Here is a 9,499-nt window from a genome sequence, read left to right as displayed (position 1 = left end):
TTATTGTTGGGTCAAAATTGGCCTGCAACAGCTGCCCCTCTTTGCTCTGTGACAGCCCAAAATTGACCCTAGTCGGGAAGTGGTTTCGGGACCGCTAAACCGAGTCACCGAAAGGTTTGAATGTGATGTTTATTGTCTAGAATATGTAATCATGAATGTGTGAAAATTTCAAGCTTCGATTTAGTCGATTGCATGTGAATTTAGTCAATAGGACTTATATGAGAAAATTTTAAAATGTGATAGGTCAATGCATGAGGACCTATTAGTGCATGTGGAAGAAAAAGGGGACTTGCATGTCAAATTCCCCCTCCCTAATATGTAGTGGCCGGCCATGCTATGGGTGGAAACATGTCACCAACATGTTGTGTTAGTGATGTATGGTAAGGAAAATAAAATATTAAGCATGATAATTAAATAATGAAAGGAAGGGTGATGGAAAAAAAAATAACATGGTCTCACCCCCTTGTTACCGTGAGTTGAGGAAAGAAAACAAAAAAAAATGTGTTCATTCTTGAACACCTTTGGCCGAATAGAGGAAAGAAAGGAAGGGGAAGAGCTTGAGAAAATCGGCTATGGTGGTTTGCTAGACTAAGGTATGTTTGATGTTGTTCTTGAGATGCATGCATGTTTTAGTAGTTGACTTGAGTTCTAAAAACCCATGGTTCAATTTTGTGGATTGATGATGATTTTGTGTTTTGCCATTGATGAGTGCTTGAGCTTTTTGATAGTTGTTGATGAAAAGTGAAAGATATGTTAAAGATTAATATGTTAAATTAAGGCTTGGTAAGCTAGCTATTAAGGTGAAATGCTAATGTTAGTATTTGATTTGGTAATAATCTGTTTGGGGACAGCAGCAGTAAGGTGATTTTGGAAAATCGCCATAATTTGTAGGAGTTGAATTAGAAGCTGAGTGAATTATGCCATTAAAGCTTGAAGAGTCTATTTTCTTACAAAAGAAACTATAAAAACAAAAGAGTTACCGATCTTGAGATATTTGAAGTATTGTGGGGCTGAGTCAAAATGACTACTAGATTCCCTGTTCTGTTTTTAGGAAATCATTATAAATTGTACAAAAATTATTATAAGATAAAATTTATATGCTTAGACTCCTTAATGAGTCTAGTTTCAAATGAGATCAAATAAAACACATTTTGAATTCTGTAAAATGAGAAATTTGATTCGTAGTGAAGAGTGGTCAGAATAGTCAAACAGTGAAACAGGGGAAACTTTAAGAAAAATCTGGTATTGATTGGCCAAGCCAAAAATTCTGAAAATTTTATGGATGGAAGATATACGAGTCTATATTCAGGGAAAATTAACGGCTAGTGATTTGGAGTTTTGTAGCTCCAGTTATAAACAATTTAGCGGCTACTGCTCAGGAAAACAGCTCGTAGTGAATATGTGATTTTGTTGTAAACATTAATGAAAATTTGCCAATGAGTTATTTATTGACTATTATAAAGCTTACTATAATCTATGTGTGTGAAGGTCAAATCAATATATATATATTATTCTGAAAGTAATACTTGAATAGTCGATTAATGACTATTTTAAATTTTGTTGAACTTAAGCTCAAGAGCAAAAGGGAACTAGATCCGATAAAGGCAAAGAAAAGATCACTGAGTAGTCGAGTTGGAACCGTCTTACCCAACACAAGGTAAGTCATTAAGCATGTAGTTGGTATTATTTCAAATGGTCATAATGTTTATGTATTGATGCTGAATGGAATGAATAAATATACATATATATATATGCATGTACGTATGTGATGATGAAATTGTTGAATGAAAAGAAAAGAGGTAAGATGTACTGAGTTGTTGATCTCGGCACTAAACGTGCGGGTATAACCATTTATGACCATGAGATTGGTGCTAAGTGCGCGGGATTAAATTGTACAGCACTAAGTGTGCGATTTGACTATGTTGCACTAAGTGTGCGAAATGAATATGATGCACTAAGTGTGCGAATTGACCATGCGGCACTAAGTGTGCGAGTTTGACTATGTAGCACTAAGTGTGCGATTTGATTACGTAGCACTAAGTGTGCAAGTTGATTATATAGCACTGAGTGTGCGGACTCAATATACATTCGTGAATCATTATGGACACTATGTGTGCGACACCATTGAGTCGATCGCGGACAGCGGATCGGGTAAGTGTCTTGAGTACATGGCTAATAGGTGCTATGCTTATACTTGGTGTTGAGCTCGGTAAGTTTGAACCTATGTGACAAATATACTTGAAGTCACGTACATAAAAATTATCGTAGGATGGGTGAAAGGCCGTTTAGTCGTTTGATTGTAACGAAAATAAATTGATTTATGAAAATGCTTCAATGTCCTATTGATGAGTATACGGAATGTGAATGCATGAATTGATATGAAATTGAATCGATAGGTGGGAGGAACTATGGTATGGTTCGGTATGGATGGAGTAAATTGTCTCGTTCCATTTTGTTTCCTCTTGTGATAATGTTATTGATGGATGGTAGTACATTGCTTATGACTTACTGAGTTATAAACTCACTCGGTGTTTCCTTGTCACCCATTATAGGTTGCTTGGACTCATCTATTTTTGCGGGGTCAGGTCGTCATCGAAGTCATCACACCGGATAGCAAGTTTTGGTACTTTCTTCTTAGTTGGCTTAGAAGAACATTTTGGCATGTATAAGCTATTACGTTGTGTTTGAACTTTGGCATGTAAACTTTAAGCCATGCGAAAATGGCACGAATGTTCGATTGAGTTGGATCAAGGGTAGGCATGAAATGGACCTAGTTACTTTCGTAACAGATGCTGGCAGCAGCAGTGTCATGAGATTGAAAAATCACTAAAAATAGTAGGAGTGGAATTAATTGATGAATAAATTATGTAATCGAAGCTCGATGAGTCTGTTTTCATGAGGAAGTAACGAAAAGATCATATGGGCAGTATATTAAGAGATAATCAGATTTTTGTGGGACAGGGTCAGAACGGTTTCTGGATTCCCTGCTCCGACTTTGGAAATTCATTATAAATTAACCAGAGATAATTAGGGGTCGTACCATATATGTACAGATTCCTCTCTGAGTCTAGTTTTCATAGAAACAAACGGAATCAGTATTGAAGCCCCGTGCAGGGAAATATCCAGGTCGTAATGGGTAAAGGTCAGTGCAGTCGACCCCTGCAACATGGGAGACTTTGACTAATAAACTGTACTAATTGGCCCGACCAAAAATTCTAGAAAAAAATACATAGATGGGCACATGAGTCTAGTTTCTGGGAAAAATCACAAAACTGATTTTCGAGTTACGAAACTCAAGATATGATTTTTAAAACAACTAGTACACAGATTGGGCAGTGTCTGGAAAATAAATTTTATAAGGGGTTAAAGTCAATTAACATCTCGTGTTCGACCCCGGTGTCGGTTTCGGGTTCGGGGTGTTACATTTGATTGGTATCAGAGCTATGGTTTAGTCGGTTCTAGGACTACCATAGCGCGTATGAGTCTAGCTATACATGCCGAATGTTAATGTTTAAATGTGTGATGACTTCCGACGGTTGAAATGTTTTTGTTTTGATTAGTAAATGGACCCCGGTGAAGAAAGAACCCTAGCGGATGACGTTGAGAGCGTAGCGGCTGCTCCTGCACAAGGGGCGCCGTCTGTTGAACCTCAGTCATCTGCGAATAATCAAGGTGAGGGGGCTAAACAAGCCTTCTTTACCATGATGGATGAGTGGGTCGCGCAATATGCCCGAACCAACCCGGCTGTCCAACAATTCCCAAATTTGAATAATCCACCCCAAGAGCCTGTAATGCCATCAGTCACTGATCCTGTGAGGCTGAGTAAGCCACCTGTAGACTTGATTAGGAAGCGTGGGGCCGAGGAGTTCAAGGCCATAGTAACTGATGATGCCGAAAGGGCCGAGTTCTGGCTTGATAACACCATTCGGGTGTTCGATGAATTGTCATGCACACCCGACGAATGTCTAAAATGTGCTGTATCTTTGTTGCGAGACTCAGCCTACTATTGGTGGAGGACCTTGATTTCCATAGTCCCGAACGAGCGAGTAACTTGGGACTTCTTTCAAACAGAATTCCGAAAGAAATTTATTAGCCAACGGTTCATTGATCAGAAGCGTAAGGAGTTCTTGGAACTCAAGCAAGGCCGTATGACTGTATCTGAATACGAACATGAATTCGTAAGACTCAGTAGGTATGCCCGGGAGTGTGTAGCTGATGAGGTTGCTATGTGCAAAAGGTTCGAGGAAGGATTGAATGAAGATTTAAAGCTACTAATGGGTATTTTGGAAATAAAAGAATTCGTAACACTAGTCGAACGAGCCTGCAAGGCGGAAGAACTTGGAAAGGAGAAGAGGAAGGCTGAATTTGAAGCTAGAGATTATCGTAAAAGATCGACGGGTAAAGCTCCGTTCTCAGCTGTAAAGAAGTTCAGGGAGGACATTAATAAGTCGAGGGCGACTGCGGGAATTTCCATCAGGGCAAGACCATCGATGGGCTCCCGAGCTACTTCGGTAGCTAGTGTGGGCAATAATCGTCACGAGAAACCTGAATGTCCCCAATGTGGAAGACGACACCTAGGTGAATGTTGGGGCAAGTCTACTAGCAGGACCTGTTACGGATGCGGTTCGAAGGACCACTTCATTAGAGATTGCACGGAGCTGGATGAGAAGAATAAGATTCAAGGTGCAAGACCTAGTGGAGTGACATCTAGAGGTAGACCACCGAGAATTTTAGGAGGCAGGGGTGGTAGTCAGAGGGGGGCCTCTGATACGGCCGATCGAGCCGAGAACCGTACTCCTGCTAGAGCATATGCCATTTGCGCACGAGAGGAGGCATCCTCCCCCGACGTCATCACTGGTACCTTCACTCTCTTTGTTACTAATGTGATTGCATTGATTGACCCTGGTTCTACTCATTCATATGTATGCGAAACCTTAGCAACCAGTAAGACTCTACCTGTTGAGTCTACTGAGCTCGTAATTCGAGTATCAAACCCTTTGGGTCAATGCGTACTTGTTGATAAAGTGTGTAAGAGATGCCCTCTAATAATCCGAGAATCCTGTTTTCCGGCCGATTTGATGCTTTTGCCGTTCGACGAGTTTGATGTTATTCTTGGTTTGGATTGGTTAACCGCGCATGATGCGGTTGTGAATTGCAAAAGCAAGACTATCGATTTGAGGTGCGCAAATAACGAAATAATCCGAGTTGAGTCTGCGGACTTAAGGGGGTTGCCAGCTGTAATATCAGCAATGTTGGCCCAGAAATATGTAAGGAAAGGGTGCGAAGCATACCTCGCGTATGTACTTGATAACAAGGAGTTAGAAAAGAAACCCGAATCGGTGCCGGAGGTCTGTGAATACTCGGATGTTTTTCCTGAAGAGTTACCGGGTTTGCCACCTGTTCGGGAGGTAGAGTTTGGTATTGAGCTTGTACCTGGAACTACGCCAATTTCGATCGCTCCGTATCGTATGGCACTAACCGAGTTAAAAGAGTTGAAAGCTCAGTTGCAAGAATTGACGGATAGAGGTTTCGCTCGACCGAGTTTCTCACCTTGGGGTGCACCAGTATTGTTCGTGAAAAAGAAGGACGGAACCATGAGGTTGTGCATTGACTATCGTCAACTGAATAAAGTGACGATAAAGAATAAGTATCCGTTACCGCGTATTGATGATCTGTTCGATCAATTAAAGGGAGCATCGGTGTTTTCAAAGATAGATTTGAGATCGGGTTATTATCAGTTGCGGATTCGAGATTCGGACGTACCCAAAACTGCTTTCAGAACGAGGTAAGGTCACTACGAGTTCTTAGTGATGCTGTTCGGGCTCACTAATGCCCCTGCGGTGTTTATGGATTTGATGAATCGGATCTTCAGGCCGTATTTGGATCGGTTCGTAGTTGTGTTTATTGATGACATCTTGGTCTATTCAAGAGATGAGACCGAACATGCTGAGCATCTGAGGCAAGTGTTGCAAATTTTGCGGGATAAGCAGTTATATGCTAAGTTCAGTAAATGTGAGTTCTGGTTAAGAGAGGTTAGCTTCTTGGGTCATGTGGTATCCGCATCGGGTATTCGAGTTGACCCGAGCAAAATTTCAGCCATACTTAACTGGAAGCCTCCGAGAAATGTTACCGAAGTCCGGAGCTTTCTAGGGCTCGCCGGTTATTACCGACGATTTGTCAAAGGTTTCTCGATGATAGCCACACCAATGACGAAGCTACTTCAAAAGGATGTTAAGTTCGAATGGAAGGAGAAATGTCAGAAAAGCTTCGATCAACTGAAAACTCATTTGACTGAAGCTCCAATTTTGGTGCAACCCGAATCAGGTAAAGAGTTTGTCATTTATAGTGACGCATCCCTACTTGGGTTGGGTTGCGTATTGATGCAAGAAGGTCGAGTTGTGGCCTATGCGTCGAGACAATTGAAGCCACACGAGAGAAATTATCCGACCCATGATCTCGAACTAGCCGCCATTGTGTTTGCATTGAAAATATGGCGACATTATTTGTTTGGTGAGAAGTGCCATGTGTTTTCGGATCACAAAAGTCTCAAATATTTGATGACTCAACGAGACTTGAATCTGCGACAAAGACGTTGGCTTGAGTTGTTGAAAGATTACGAACTTGTCATTGATTACCACCCGGGAAAGGCTAATGTGGTTGCGGACGCCTTAAGCCGGAAATCACTGTTTGCTTTGCGAGCGATGAATGTACACTTGTCTGTTCTACCTGACAATGTGTTAGTAGCTGAATTAAAAGCCAAACCATTATTGACTCATCAAATTCTTGAAGCTCAGGAAGTCGATGATGAATTGGTTGCAAAACGAGCTGAGTGTGTTCCGAACAAGGAATCGGAGTTTTAGATTGATGATGATGGTTGTTTGAGGTTTAGAAGTCGTTTGTGTGTTCCAAGGAATTCGGAACTCATTCCGATGATTCTGAACGAAGCCCATTGTAGCCGAATGTCAATTCACCCGGGGAGCACGAAAATGTACAACGACTTGAAACGTCAGTTTTGGTGGCATGGTATGAAACGAGACATCTCCGACTTTGTTTCGAGATGTTTAATATGTCAACAAGTGAAAGCGGAACATCAAGTGCCTTCAGGGTTACTTCAGCCGATCATGATACCCGAGTGGAAATGGGACCGAGTCACAATGGACTTTGTGTCCGGACTGCCATTGTCCGCAAGTAAGAAGGATGCGATTTGGGTTGTTGTTGATAGGCTGACTAAGTCGGCTCACTTTATTCCCGTGCGTACGGATCTTTCATTGGATAAACTAGCCGAATTGTATGTCTCTCAGATTGTGAGATTACATGGAGTACCTATTTCTATCGTGTCGGATAGAGATCCGAGATTCACCTCACGATTTTGGAAGAAATTGCAAGAAGCTTTGGGTACCAAGCTGCATTTGAACACCGCTTTTCACCCCCAAACTGATGGTCAATCCGAGCGGATAATTCAGATACTTGAGGATATGTTGAGATGTTGCATCCTCGAGTTCAGTAGTTCATGGGAACGGTATTTACCTTTGATTGAATTCACTTACAACAATAGTTTTCAATCAAGTATTAAGATGGCACCTTATGAGGCTTTGTACGGTCGTAAATGCCGTACGCCATTGTTTTGGACCGAGCTTGGTGAAAGTAAAATTTTCGGAGTTGATTTGATTAAAGATGCCGAACAAAAAGTAAAGGTAATCCGCGAGAGTCTGAAGGTAGCCACAGATCGTCAAAAATCGTATGCGGATTTAAAACGAAAGGACATTGAATATCAGGTGGGAGATAAAGTGTTTCTTAAAGTGTCACCTTAGAAGAAGGTACTCAGATTTGGCCGTAAAGGCAAGTTGAGCCCGAGATTCATTGGGCCGTACGAAATTTTCGAACGAGTGGGGCCGGTTGCATATAGATTGATTATGCCCCCTGAACTTGAAAGGATGCACGATGTCTTCCATGTTTCAATGCTTCGACGTTATAGATCCGACCCGTCACATGTGATTAATCCCTCAGAAGTTGAAATTCAGTCTGAATTGAGCTATGAAGAAGAACCGATTCGTATCCTAGCTCGTGAAGTGAAAGAGTTCCGAAATAAAAGGGTTCCGTTGGTTAAGGTGTTGTGGCTCAAACACGGGATCGAGGAAGCAACCTGGGAACCCGAGAGCTCGATGAAAGAACGATATCCAAACCTATTTACCGGTAAGATTTTCGAGGACGAAAATTTCTTAAGTGAGGGAGAGTTGTGACAGCCCAAAATTGACCCTAGTCGGGAAGTGGTTTCGGGACCGCTAAACCGAGTCACCGAAAGGTTTGAATGTGATGTTTATTGTCTAGAATATGTAATCATGAATGTGTGAAAATTTCAAGCTTCGATTTAGTCGATTGCATGTGAATTTAGTCAATAGGGCTTATATGAGAAAATTTTAAAATGTGATAGGTCAATGCATGAGGACCTATTAGTGCATGTGGAAGAAAAAGGGGACTTGCATGTCAAATTCCCCCTCCCTAATATGTAGTGGCCGGCCATGCTATGGGTGGAAACATGTCACCAACATGTTGTGTTAGTGATGTATGGTAAGGAAAATAAAATATTAAGCATGATAATTAAATAATGAAAGGAAGGGTGATGGAAAAAAAAATAACATGGTCTCACCCCCTTGTTGCCGTGAGTTGAGGAAAGAAAACAAAAAAAAAATGTGTTCATTCTTGAACACCTTTGGCCGAATAGAGGAAAGAAAGGAAGGGGAAGAGCTTGAGAAAATCGGCTATGGTGGTTTGCTAGACTAAGGTATGTTTGATGTTGTTCTTGAGATGCATGCATGTTTTAGTAGTTGACTTGAGTTCTAAAAACCCATGGTTCAATTTTGTGGATTGATGATGATTTTGTGTTTTGCCATTGATGAGTGCTTGAGCTTTTTGATAGTTGTTGATGAAAAGTGAAAGATATGTTAAAGATTAATATGTTAAATTAAGGCTTGGTAAGCTAGCTATTAAGGTGAAATGCTAATGTTAGTATTTGATTTGGTAATAATCTGTTTGGGGACAGCAGCAGTAAGGTGATTTTGGAAAATCGCCATAATTTGTAGGAGTTGAATTAGAAGCTGAGTGAATTATGCCATTAAAGCTTGAAGAGTCTATTTTCTTACAAAAGAAACTATAAAAACAAAAGAGTTACCGATCTTGAGATATTTGAAGTATTGTGGGGCTGAGTCAAAATGACTACTAGATTCCCTGTTCTGTTTTTAGGAAATCATTATAAATTGTACAAAAATTATTATAAGATAAAATTTATATGCTTAGACTCCTTAATGAGTCTAGTTTCAAATGAGATCAAATACAACACATTTTGAATTCTGTAAAATGAGAAATTTGATTCGTAGTGAAGAGTGGTCAGAATAGTCAAACAGTGAAACAGGGGAATCTTTAAGAAAAATCTGGTATTGATTGGCCAAGCCAAAAATTCTGAAAATTTTATGGATGGAAGATATACGAGTCTATATTCAGG

The sequence above is a fragment of the Gossypium hirsutum genome, chromosome A07 (assembly GCF_007990345.1).
Source record: "Gossypium hirsutum isolate 1008001.06 chromosome A07, Gossypium_hirsutum_v2.1, whole genome shotgun sequence".
Classification (NCBI taxonomy): Eukaryota; Viridiplantae; Streptophyta; class Magnoliopsida; order Malvales; family Malvaceae; genus Gossypium; species Gossypium hirsutum.
The sequence above is the reverse complement of the archived record's forward strand: the minus strand, read 5'-3'. Positions refer to the sequence as shown.